Source organism: Oryctolagus cuniculus, chromosome X, assembly GCF_051225735.1.
Source record: "Oryctolagus cuniculus isolate XC-2025 breed Fujian yellow rabbit chromosome X, ASM5122573v1, whole genome shotgun sequence".
Lineage (NCBI taxonomy): Eukaryota > Metazoa > Chordata > Mammalia > Lagomorpha > Leporidae > Oryctolagus > Oryctolagus cuniculus.
This window is the reverse complement of record NC_142888.1, coordinates 78845113-78859359: the sequence shown is the minus strand read 5'-3', so window position 1 is coordinate 78859359 and position 14247 is coordinate 78845113. Positions and strand designations below refer to the sequence as shown.

The 14247-nt window shown below is 38.0% G+C and overlaps 1 pseudogene; it reads right to left on the bottom strand.

The window, feature by feature from the left end:
• Positions 1-12422: 12422 nt before the first annotated feature.
• The window catches only part of LOC100346491 (ADP/ATP translocase 2 pseudogene), a 150568-nt pseudogene continuing 148743 nt past the window's right edge, over positions 12423-14247 (bottom strand).

The following is a 14247-nucleotide window of genomic DNA, read 5'->3' as shown; positions in this document are numbered from 1 at the left end:
GCAGGAAGCTGGAATCAGGAATAGAAACTCAAACCCAAGCACTCTGATATGAGATACAGGCTTCTCTCACCATCAAATTATTAGCATTGGAGAAACTCTGCAAGATATAGGTACTGGCAAAGACTTCTTGGAAAATACCCCAGAAGCACAGGCAGTCAAAGCCAAAATTAACATTTGGGATTGCATCAAATTGAGAAGTTTCTGTACTTCAAAAGAAACAGGAAAGTGAAGAGGCAACCAACAGGATGGGAAAAAATATTTGCAAACTATGCAACAGATAAAGGGTTGATAACCAGAATCTACAAAGAAATCAAGAAACTCCACAACATCAAAACAAACAACCCACTGAAGAGATGGGCCAAGGACCTCAATAGACATTTTTCAAAAGAGGAAATTCAAATGGCCAACAGACACATGAAAAAATGTTCAAGATCACTAGCAATCAGGGAAATGCAAATCAAAACCACAATGAACTTTCACCTCACCCCAGTTAGAATGGCTCACATTCAGAAATCTACCAACAACAGATGCTGGTGAGGATGTGGGGAAAAAGGGACACTAACCCACTGTTGGTGGGAATGCAAACTGGTTAAGCCACTATGGAAGTCAGTCTGGAGATTCCTCAGATACCTGAATATAACCCTACCATACAACCCAGCCATCCCACTCCTTGGAATTTACCCAAAGGAAATGAAATTGGCAAACAAACAAGCTGTCTGCACATTAATGTTTATTGCATCTCAATTCACAATAGCTAAGACCTGGAACCAACCCAAATGCCCATCAACAGTAGACTGGATAAAGAAATTATGGAACATGTACTCTATATAATACTATACAGCGGTCAAAAACAACGAAATCCGGTTATTTGCAACAAGATAGAGGAATCTGGAAAACATCATGCTGAGTGAATTAAGCCAGTCCCAAAGGGACAAATATCATATGTTCTCCCTGATTGGTGACAACTAACTGAGCACCAAAGGGGAAACCTGTTGAAGTGAAATGGACACTATGAGAAACAGTGACCTGATCAGCTCTTGTCCTGACTGTTGATGTACAATGTAATACTTTATTCATTCTAGTATTTTCTCTTTGTTTTGTTTTAGTACTATTGGTTGAACTCTGTGATTAACACACAATTATTCTTAGGTGTTTAAATTTTAACTGAAAAGTGATCCCTGTTAAATATAACAGTGGGAATAAGAGAGGGAGCAGATGTACAATTTGGGACATGCTCAATCAGACTTGCCCCAAATGGTGGAGTTAGAATCATGCCAGGGGATCCCAATACAATCCCATCAAGGTGGCATGTACCAACGCCATCTCACTAGTCCCAGTGATCAATTTCAGTTCACAATTGATCACACTGATAGGTCTAAGAGTCAAAGAGATCACATAAACAAGAATAGTGTCTGCAAATACTAGCTGATAGAATAAAAAAGGGAGAGAACAATTCAACATGGGAAGCAGGATACACAGCAGACTCATAGGGTGGCAGATGTCTTAAATAGCACTCTGGCCTCAGAATCAGCCCTTCAGGCATTCGGATCTGTCTGAAGAGCCCATGAGAGTATTTCAGGCATGAAAAGCCAAGACACCCTGGAAAAAAAAAAAAAGACCTAAATGGAAGATCTCTGCGAGTGAGATCCCAGTGGAAAGAACGGGGCCATCAAAGAAGGAGGTACCTTTCTCTGAAGGGAGGAAACTTCTACTTTGACTATGACCCTGTCGGAATAAGATCGGAATCGGCAAACACAAAAAGCTTCCATAGCCTTGGCAACTCATGACTAGAGCCTAGGGAGATTACTGACGCCATAAACAAGAGTGTCAAATTGTTAAGTCAACAACAGGAGTCACTGTGTACTTACTTCTCATGTGAGATCTGTCCTTAATGTGTTGTTCAATGTGAAGTAATGCTATAACTAGTACTGAAACAGTATTTTACACTTTGTGTTTCTGTGTGGGTGCAAACTGATGAAATCTTTACTTAATGTATACGGAATTGATCTTCTGTATATAAAGATAATTGAAAATGAAAAAAAAAAAAGAGATACAGGCTTCTCAAATGGTCTTAGCCAGTATACCAAATGTCCACCCCAAGGACTTAGTTTCCTTAATGAAATATCAAGGAAGGTTAGGATGGACCAAACCTGTTCTACTTTCTGTAAGTTATCTTTCCAAGTTCTCTCCTGCTTCCTAAAATCCAACTATAATTGAGGTGGGAATGTCTGTTAGGACTCTCATTTATGTGCTGTACAGGGACTGTTGCTGAAATTTTCTAAACTGGAAAAGAGTTATTAAATGTGAATTGAGATTCAACTACCTCTTAGTATGTACTACAAATTGGGGTCTCCACAGTAAAGCCTTTTTGTCTTTGCAGGCAAAACCATGTGTATTTTGTGAGTTAAATTTCAAAGTTGGTTTTATTTTCAATGACTCTAAATTTTTTTAAAAGATTTAATTTGAATTCAGAACAATAAATTCCATTTTGTCTCCACATATACTGAATTTGTCATTTCACTTCAAAACTGAAGGACAGTAGATTTCATAAAGCTCAAAAATACCAGGCTGTCCAGTTTTGCTTTAGTATATCCTAGCATACAAGGGCTAAGATTTGGAGCCAAAACTTCTAAATCATCTACTAATTTTCAAGTCCTCCCTTGATAAAAAAAAAGTTTCTGTTGCCTTATTATTTTAAAATTAAATTATATTTGATTAAAGAAAGTAAAATATTTATATTATTCAAAATTGAAAATGTACAAAAAGAATACAAAATGAAAAAGTTTCTTACTTCTGTACCCCTGGGCACCAAGTTCCATTTCATTGTATTAGTTAATTTTTCTACTTTCAGAAATACTTCTCAAATATACATGTATGTATATGTATTTCACACACATGAAATATTTTCCTTAAGCACTGCTAATCTACTGTACACCTATTTATACACCTGACTTTTTTTAACTTTACAGTCTATCTTGAAATTGACCCGTATTAACACTAACAGCTTACATGTATTTCTTTGATTGTTCCAGTGGCATATTATTCCATTTAATTGCTGCATCATGTTTCATTTTAACCAGCACACTACAGATAGTGTTTGGGTTGTTTAAATATTTTGCTATATTCAAATAATATTCAGTAAACAACCTTGTGCATACACCATTTCTCCTATATGCAAATTTATCTGCAAGATAAATGCTAAGAGGTAGAAATGCTGTGAAATTGTTGAGCTCTAATGCTTGTTTTGAGATAGATTTTCTATATCTTCTTGGGTGAGTCTTGACATATTTTTCTAAAATATTATGTGTTTCATTGCTGTACTCAGATTTGCACAAAGTTGAACAGAATACTTTCCTTATTTTTAGATGTCTTAGTAGTTATTTTGGCATTCTTTAAGAACATCCCCATGTTTTTATTTTGACCAGAGTAGCTTAATCATTTTTTCAATTTTATTGCTTTTATTTAAAGTATCAATGATTTTTTTAAAAAAATCATTAATTTTTCTTGTACCTTTTTAATTCATGATTTGATTTCCTTTGGTTTATTTTTACTTTTTTCCTTAACTTTTTAATTTGCTAATTAATATATTTAATTAACTTTTTGCTAATGTAAGTATGTAAGCCTGGAATTTAATTGAGGCAAATAGTATCACACAAGTTTTCTGAAGGTTACCTGAAATCACTCCAAAACTTCCATTTGCTATCTGTTCATGCAGTGGCTCACAATAGCCATCCATTGTTTACAGCTGCCAACTGATTCTTCTCTTCTGTCCTCATGATCTAGTACAAGTACCTTTTTGAGGGAACACTTGAATCTAGAGCCACACAAGTAAGGAGCTCCCGGGGGTTGTAGTTTTGGGTTGCTTATATGCAATGCAGAGGATACTATAGAAAAGAGTGACAGTAATAATAGTTGGACAGAATAATAAAAATAAATAAAGCCCTGTATTCAAATCATTCCTTCCTGAAATACCGGAGGGGCATTTGGCATTTTTTTTTTCTTTTTCCTACTGATCAATCCCAGGACATACATATGAAAGGGGAATAATTACTACCACTAATATTATTAAATTAGTCATATAAACTTAATGTAATAGACAGCTAAAGCTGTTTAAGTACTTTGCATATATTGACTCATTTAATCATCATACCATTCCTATAAAAGTGAGTGGAGCTATTATATTAATTTTTTGTGCTTGAGATCCAGGACAAAAAAGGTTAAGCAATTTACTCAAGGTTATATAGCTAAGATTTAAACACAGGTAGCCTGCTTTAGAATCTGTTATTAAATACTGTGCCTTTTTACCTATTTTATTTCCCATTCCTACCTTTGTATTACCTTTTTTTATTTTTAAAAGGAATTTGTTAACACATTAGATCTCAGGGTTACAGAAAATGTACAATAATTACTATAACACAATTCCCACCAATTTCCATGTACACTTTACCTTTTATCCACCATCTAATTACAGGTAATTATATCATTGTTCTTACTGCTTGACTTCATATTGCTGAGTAATATGCCTTTACTACTTTATATATGAATTTTAATGCTACTTTTGACTTGAATATTCAACATAATAAAGAAAAATGCATGGATGAACTCCCACTGCTTCTTAAATTTGGTCCTCAATGATTATAAGGTTATTATGAGGTTTCTGGTACCATAAACCTCACACTTTTAAAATTTTACTCCTAACAATTCAGCACTTAAGAGGCCTTCTGATGTTTTCCAGTTATTTCTTCAGTGGCTGAATCATCGGAACATTCTTTTTTTTTTTAGTATTTTATTTATTTGTTTGAGAGGTAGAGTTACAGACAGAAAGGGAGAGACAGAGAGAGAGGTCTTCCATCCACTGGTTCACTCCCCAAATGGCCGCACAGGTGGGCTAATCTGAAGCCAGGAACCAGGAGCTTCCTCCAGGTCTCCCTTGTGGGTGCAGGGGCCCAAGCACTTGGCCCATCATCTATTGCCTTCCGAGGCCATGCAGGGAGCTGGATTGGAAAAGGAGCAGCCGGGACTTGAACTGGCACCCATATGGGATGCTGGCGTCACAGGCACAGGCTTTAGCCCACTATGCCACAGTGTCAGCCCCTAGAACATTCATAATTTCCTTGAAAATTTTATCAACATTTTCTTCTAGAATTGATTGTGGTTGTGGAGTAATAAAGTCAGCCGAATAATTTTCTCTGTACAAGTAACTTGGTATTTCTGCCTCAATAACCAGAGGACATTTTATCCTTGAGATCCAGTTATTTTATTTGAACATGTCTCAGTGTTGACCATTCAGGGTCAATATTCCAAGAGAAAATACATACTTTCAATATGTAGACTCTAGTTTTATCTTTATTTCTAAAACGTTTTTTTTTTATTTATAGCAAAACATATTCATTTCCTTTTATTTATTTTACTGTGTTATTCAGAGATTTCTGCTATGTGCACATTAGAATTTTTTTTCTTCCATGTTATTTTCTCTTTAATTCTCATAGCACATTTTTCAATGAAATTCTGCCTGATTTCCCTACATTATTTGTAGCTCAATGTTTATTACAGTATCTGTTTTTCCTTGTGAGAGTTATAATTTTATCTTCATTTAAAAAAAAACTATTTAAAGGCAGAATGGTAGAAAGAGGGAGAGAGAGTTAATGACGGGTGGAGAGAGGGAGAGAAAGAAATCTTCCATCTGCTGATTCACTCACCCAATGGCCACAACAGCCAGATTTGGACCACTCTGAACCCAGAAGCCAGGAATTCCATGCTGGACTCTTACATGGGTGGCAGAGGCCCAACTACTTCAGTGTTCTTTCGATACCTTCCAGGTGCATTAACAAGAACCCAGATTAGAAGCAGAGTAGCCAAGATTTGAAGTGGTACTCTAATATGGGAAGCTGGTGTTTCAAGTGGTTACTTAAGCGACTGTGCCACAATGTTGACCATTCAACTTCATTTCATTATGTTTGCTTTTTTTTTTTCCTAGTGTTCAAGCTTGTCATATCTATCTATTGTCTCTTTCTGTATAATAACAGTTCTTATATCTCTTCTTCATGCCCTTCTAGAGTGAATATTGCTTTAATGATTTTTTGGCTTTCATAGTAAAACATTTGGCATAGTTTTCATTTCTACTGTGCAACATTATTGTACTTTTTTTCTTATCTATTTTCACTTTATTTGAAAAGCAGAGTGTGGAGTGAGTGTTTATGTGTGTGTCAGATGAATAGAGAGAGATGATAGGGATCTTCCATCCACTGGTTCACCCCTAAATGCCCACAACAGCCAAGGCTGTGGTAGGTCAGATCCAGGAGCCGAGAACTCAATCCAGGTCTTCCACATGGGTAGCCAGAACTCAGGTACTTGGGCCATCACCTGCTGCCTCCTAGGGTGAACATTAGCAAGAAGCTAGAATTGGAATTGGAATCAAGCCTTGAATCCAGGGACTGCAATACGGGATGTGGGTATCACAAGTGGCAACCACTACCAAAAAAAAAAAAAATGACATGTGCTTTTCCTGTCACTGTATCCCATATTTCTTATAGTCTATCTGTGTAGACTCTGTGTCTGAAGTTTAGTGTTTTGTGTTATTGTTCTTATCTTTAAATGGAATGAAGTTTTTCTAGACAAGCTGTTTGTAGGAAGTTATTGTCTTAGAGAGGATAGGACTCTATTCTAATCAACAAGTGTATTTCTTTATGCCTGAGGATTTTTTGTGAGTGTTCTTTCAACTTTGGTTTTTCCATTACCTGGGGAAAAGACAGCTGTTGGCGTATCACAATACTAATCACAATGCCACAAATACAGGTTGCTTCCAATAAATATAAATCATCTGTATGAGTTCCATGATCAATAATACAGCTCCTGTTTCTTGAAAGCAAGTCAGATCCAGAAAACCTCACACTGCCAGGGTATATGCATGCTTTGAAATTGAGGAGCTATCACTTTACAACTCCAAAGTGCCCACCTTACTTTATAGAATTGAAACTTTCTAATTCTTTGTAAGATTTGCTGTCATATGTTTCTCCTTTCGATTTCTTTCTGCAGCCATGCTTGACTTTCTTTCTTTTTTGAGAACAACTCCAGCCATCTCTTTTTGCTGCAACATTTTGTATCTATAGTTTAAACAAAAAACAGTTATTTAGCCTAGTGGTAAAGATTCCCTTGTCCCATGTAAGAGTACCTGGGTTTGAACCTGGCTCCTGACTCTAGCTTCATTCTAATGCAAACCCATATAGGCAGCAGTGACGACGAGTAATTGAGCTCCCGGCGAAGTACTAGATCTAGCTCTTGGCTTATTCAGGTATTTGGGGAGTAAACCAGTAGGGGGGAGCTTTCTGTCTCTTTCTCTTCCTCTCAAAAAAAAAAAAAAAAAGAAACATACAGTGGTGCGAGCAATTGGCACAGTGGTTAGGACACTGCTTGGGATATCCACATTCCATATCACAAGTCCCGGTTTTGCTTCCCAAGCCAGCTTCCTGCTACTTGGTTCCCTGTCACTCACACAGGAGATCTAGACTGAGTTCCCAGCCCCTGGCTTCTGCCTGGCCCAGTCCTGGCTGTTAATGGCATTTAGGATGTGAACCAGCAGATGGACTATATACTCTCTCTCTTCTCCTCTCTCCTCCCCTCCCCTCCCCTCCTTTCATCTTCTTTCTTTCTCTTTCTCTCTCGTCCCCCTTTTCAAATGAAAAAAAAATATAGAGTTTGTATCTTTTTTTTTTCATGTTATTTTGCTGCTTGAGGGTGACTTCTAAGAAGAGGACAGAAAATACTGACATCACATTGTTGCCTTGAAACTTCAGGTAACATATTCATATTTTAAAATAAATTAAAAATATTCAGTGTGTTTCTTATAATTTTCAACATCCATTATTTATATGCTTATTGAGTACTAAGATTGTTCAAGTGCAAAATTTCATTTACCACTACTCCATCTGAAAGGGCATTTCTAAATCTTCCTAGAATTTTTAAGGTTTTGTAAGTCACTTCTACCAAGTAAATGCATTATTTATGCCTTTTTTCCTATTTCACCAAAATAGATTTCTTTGACTTTACATAGAAGGTAAACAGATTCAACCTTCAGAAAGAATATCAGAACTACTATTTTATAGCAAAGTGGAAGGGTATATATATGAATGGGTTTGTTGAGCCAAATAAGCTTCTATTCATTTTTTAAAGATGTATTTTATTTAACTTATGGCAGTGACAGAGAGTGCCAGAGAGAGGGAGGTCTTCCATCCACTGGTTCACTCCCCAAAATACTTGCAACAGCTGGGACTGGACCAGGCCAAATCCAAGAGCCAGGAATTCTATCTGGGTCTCCCATGTGTGTGGAAGATGCCCAAGTACTTGAGCCATCACCCACTGCTTTCCCAGGCACATTAGCAGGGAGCTGGATCAGAAGTGGAATAGACGGGACTTGAATAGGCAATCTGATATGGGATGCTGATGTTGCAAGAAGCAGCATAGCTGGCTGTGCCACAATGCCAGTCTTTAAACTTTTATTCTTGATAAATTACCCACTTTTGGTGTTTTGTTATAGCAACAGAAAATAGACTAATATAGAAGATATACAATGAAAACAATAGTGATAGGTATATTACATTTATATAGAATTGATCCTCATATTACACAATGAGAAAGGACCAATCCACCAAAATATATTAATGACGCCTAATATGTATATTTCAACTAATCAAGCTTTAAAGAACATATAAAACAAAAACTGATGGAACTGAAGTAGGAAATAGTCAAATCCACAACAATAATCAGAGACTTAAAAACTCCCCTCAAGAACTGATGAGGTCGGTGCTGTGGCTCACTGGGCTTATCCTCTGCCTGCGGCACTGACACTCCGGGTTCTAGTCCCAGTTGGGGCACCAGTTCTGTCCCTGTTGCCCCTCTTCCAGTCCAGCTCTCTGCTGTGGCCCGGGAAGGCAGTGGAGGATGGCCCAAGTGCTTGGGCCCTGCACCCGCATGGGAGACCAGGAGGAAGCACCTGGCTCCTGGCTTCGGATCAGTGCAGCGCGCCAGCCGCAGCGGCCATTTGTAGAGTGAACCAATGGAAGAAAGACCTTTCTCCTTGTCTCTTTCTCACTGTCTAACTCTGCCTGTCCAAAAAAAAAAAAAAAAAAAAAAAAAAAAAAAAAAAAGAGCTGATCAAACAACTAGACAGAAACTTGGCAAAGACAGAAAAGAATTAAACCATATCATCAAAGGTCACATGTAGACCACCTTACTCCATGATAGCAGAAAGCTTTTTTTTTTTTTCCCAGCACCCATGTAATAAGCATCAAAATAGATCATATTCCTGGGCTATATAAAAACCCTAAACAACTGTTAAAAATAGAGTACAAAAATGTATATGAGCAAAATTGACATTTTGACATTTGATTATTGTTTACAGCCATTATCTCTACAGTTGAGGAACATTTTTTGTCTCCTCACTGTTGAATTTTTTACTTAGTAGAGGATTAAGCTTATGATTGTACAATAAACTGAAAGTATGTCATTGTAAAAATTAAAGAATAAGAAAGGAAGGCCGGTGCCATGGCTCACTTAGCTAATCCTCTGCCTGCGGCAGCACTCCAGGTTCTAGTCCCAGTTGGGACACCGGTTCTGTCCCAGTTGCTCCTCTTCCAGTCCAGCTCTCTGCTGTGGCCCGGGAAGGCAGTGGAGGATGGCCCAAGTGCTTGGGCCCTGCACCCGCAGGGGGAGACCAGGAGGAAGCACCTGTCTCCTGGCTCCTGGCTTTCGATTGGTGCAGCGCGCTGGCCGCAGCGTGCCGGCCGTAGTGGCCATTTGGGGGGTCAACAAACAGAAGGAAGACCTTTCTCTCTCTCTCTCTCTCGTTCTCACTGTCTAACTCTGCCTGTCAAAAAAAAAAAAAAAAAAGGAAAGGAAGGACGAGGGACAGTAAAAGTGTAGGCAGGAGGGAGTGTAAGATGGAAAGTATCACTTGCTCCTTAATCTGTATATGAAATTTGCTTACCTTATATAAATTATAAAAAGTATTTAAAAAAATTGAAAGTGCAGAGTGTGTTCTTTGACCATAGTGAAATCAGACTAGAAATAACAGAAAGATAATAATAAAATCTAAACCCTTGGAAATTGAAAAAATAAACCTCAATCTAAATCAAATATAAAGTCTCAAAAATTTAAAATACGATAGAACTAAATTCCAGTGAAGCCCAACACATCAAAATATGCGGGATGCCACTAAAACAATACCAACAGAAAATTATAGAATTACGACTCTTAGTCTGTTTTGTGCTACTATAACAGAATAACTAAGAATGGATAATTTGCAAAGAAACAATATTTTTTACATTTCTGAAGGGTGGGAATTCTAAGGTCGAGATGCTAGCATGTTGGTTTTCTGGTGAGGGTCTGGTCTCTACTTCTATCGTGGTGCCTTAAATTGAATGCTCAAATTGTAGCAGGCAGAAGAGCAAATGGGACGACCACCAATCCCATTCAGGAGGGCTTCTCAATTGTGACATCATCATCTCCTGAAGGCCCCACCTCTTTTTTTTAAGATTTATTTATTTGAAAGGCAGAGTGACAGAGAGGAAGAGAGAGAGCGAGCCGGAGAAAGCACACTAGTTAAATGCCTGAAACAGCCAGAACTGGGCCAAGCAAAAAAAGAGCCTAGAACTTGATCCGACTCTCCTACACAGGTGGTAGAGGCCCCTAAACTTGGCCCATCATCCGCTGCTTTTCCAGGTACATTAACAGGTAGCTGGATGGGAAGCAGAGTAGCGGAACGTGAACCAGCACTCCAATATGGGATGCCAGCATCATAAGCATTCTATTAAACTGCTGTCACACAGATGCTGGCCCGGGGCCCGCCTCTTAATACTAGGACTGGTTATTATGTTTTAACATGAATTTTCAAGAAGACAAAAATGTTCAAACCATGAAAGCTATGTATTTTGGAAATGGAGATCTCAAATAAATAATCCAAGCTCCTTCCTGCTTAAACCATTTAGGTTGCTAAAGCAAAATATCACAACCTTAGTGAATTATAAGCAACATTGATTATTTACAGTTCCAGATGCTGAGAAGTCCAACATCTAGTCCCTAGAATACCTGATGTCTAGTGAGGGTATATTTCCTGTATCATACATGAACCCAGCTCACTGTGCCCTCACCTGATGGAGGGGGCTAGCTAGCTCTCTGTGGTATTTTTCATATTAGTAATCTGAAATACGAAGCTTGTATCCTTATTAGCTAGTCCTCTTCCAAAGGCTTCAACTAATATTACTGTCAGGATTAGGCACTCAAAATATGAATTTTAGAGGATGACAAATACTCAGACAATGGCAAAGTCTCAAGAAACTTAAAAAAAAAAAGTTTACAAAGAGGAGAGGGGCAGGTGTGGAACAGCAGGTTAAGATGGGACTTGTCATGCCCACATACCACATCACAGTGTTTGTTAGAGCCCTGGATACTCTGTTTCTAATATAGCTTCCTACTAATGTGTGTGGGATGACAAAAAAGATGGCCCAAGAACTTGGTTTTCTACTGGCCACATGGGAGACCTAAATGGACTACCTGCCTTCTGGCTTCTGACTCTGTTTGGCCCAGCCCCAACTTTTGCAGGCATTTGAGGGAGTGAACCAGCAGATGGAAGACTCTCTCTCTCTCTCTCTCTCTCTCTCTCTCTCAATTCATTTTAAATAAATAAATAACTTTTAAAAACAGTAAAAATATGGGGCCGGCACTGTGGCGCAGCAGGTTAAAGCCCTGGGCTGAAGCGCTGGCATCCCATATGGGTGCCGATTCTAGTCCCTGCTGCTCCTCTTCCAATCCAGCTCTCTGATAAGGCCTGGGAAAGCAGTAGAAGATGCCCCTGCACCCACATGGCAGACCCAGAAGAAGCTCCTGGCTCCTAGCTCCTGGCTTTGGATTGGCACAGCTGTGGACGTTGCAGCCATCTGGGGAGTGAACCAGCAGACGAAAGACCTCTCCCTATGTCTCTACCTCTCTCTGTAACTCTTTCAATTAAATAAAATAAATCTTTCAAAACAGTAAAAATAGGAAATAAAGAAAACAAAAAACTATCTCCTGAAAATAATAAAATTGATGAAACTCTAGTAAGTCACACAAAAATGAAAAGAGTGAAGACACAGATCATAAATGTTAAGAATTAAACAGAATATCATTAGAGATATTACAACATATCAACAATTACAAGGATAATTAGAGAACATTATAACTATGTTTACAATTCAATTAAAAAGAAGAAATGGAGCAATACCCTCAAAACTCACAGACCCTTTTGTATTGCATATATGTCTATTTCTTCAAATTAATTATCAGGGTGACTGAAATAAAACTATAATTGAATCCCATCATCATCATCATCACCATGGAAATGGCTTTAAGAAAAACATGGTCATAAGAATATTATTGCTTCTTATTTTCAACTAGTACATAGTTTCCATTGATAAACAGACAACCAAAAGTCTGTCAGTAATGCTCAAGAGATAAAATGCAGCATACTGTTCAAGGGGGAACAAACCTAGGAATAACTTATGAAACTTCTTGATTTCATCACATAAGACAAGCACAAAAGCATCACCTCTGTCTCTGAGGACACTGGGCCATGCATCTTTGAAAAAAGTTATGTTTTCATCATGAACAATCTTCCCTCAGTAATCAAGAGTGCCTGTGTGCATATCAGTTCCATTGTGCACTGACTGCATCATCAAGGGGGCTGTGAACAGTGTGAAATGGATAGGAGTTCAGCCCAGCAGTGGCACTGACAGACTGCAGTCATCTACCAGATGAAGATGTGAATATTCTTGGGATCTGGAAGCCTTCCTTTTTCAGTGTCATGAATATTGAATTAGGCAGCTCAGTAGATGATGATAACCTACACAGACATATTAAAGCCTTGGTAGGAACTCTTAATCCCACCATATTTGTAAATCTTAACCAGGCAGTCACTGAGGCCTTTGGATTCTATGTCAGCTTCAGCTTTACCCATATCTGCTGTTAGACTGTTATGTGCAAGATCTAGAGGTTACACAAAACGTGAGGATGCGGCCTCACCTGATGCCAGATTCCCTGTTAAGTTGTACCCAAATTAGGTCTTTTTGTCCGTGCCACCCAGGAAAATCTGCTTGTATTTATTTTTTATTTTTGAAGGCAAAGTTGAGGGCCTGGGCAGGGAACTATCTGATGACATTGACCAGGTGACCATGCCAGAAGGACAAGACTCTTGAACTTTGGAGATGTACACCACACAATCTATAATGCCTTTGTATGCTTATCTGCAATGATTTACTTGTGTGCTTCATCTGCAGCAGCAAGTTGATTCACTCCGTGTGCACTAAAGCAGTCTTGGAGATGGGCATGGCCAGTCCACCTTCCAGGAAATTCTTGGCTAAGGACAGAGTGGCTTCTGTCCAGTTGAAAGAGAAGAACTGGGAGTCAGCTTTGACCCTGAAACTCTGGGCCCACAAATCTTTAAATTGCAATCAATATCAAATTTACAAACCTATTGACCTATTATCATTAAAAATTGAATTGGTAATTAGAAACTCCCCAAAAGAAATTTTCCAGGTCCACATGGTTTCACTGGAGAATTGTAATAAATATTCAAAAAAGAACTAACATTTATGTTTGCACAATGTCTTCAAGAAAATAAAAGAGGGGGGAATGAACATTTTCTAATCCATTTGAAAGGCTAATAATACCATTCATGACACCTAAACCACAAAAATGTATAAAAACTATGGACAATTATATTTCATAAACTTGGATGCAAAAATTCTCTTAAAGCATTAGTAAATGAAACCCAGTGATGCTTGAAAAGAATAAAAACTGTGACCTAGTAGGATTTATTCAATGTATGCGAGGCTGGTTTAACATTCAAAATCAATTAACATAATCCATCACATAAACAGAATAAAGGAAAAAAATCAAAGTAGGGGAGAGTGGAATGAGCAAGATGGCAAAATAGGCATTTCCAGCTTATGTTTCCTCGTGAAAACAAACTCAAACATCCATGAATAAAAAATACCATCATAAGAGTTAAGCTCTTATAAGAAAACAGAAAAAGATTCTTGACATTGGTCTGGGCAATGAATTTTTGGATATGACCTTAAAAGCACAGGCAACAACCATAAAGGAGATTGCATCAAACCAAAAAAACTCCTGCTTTTCAATTTAAATCAGTATGACAAAAAGACATCCACTTTTCCATATTCATGCATGCTATTCACAATAGGTAAAAAATGAAATCAA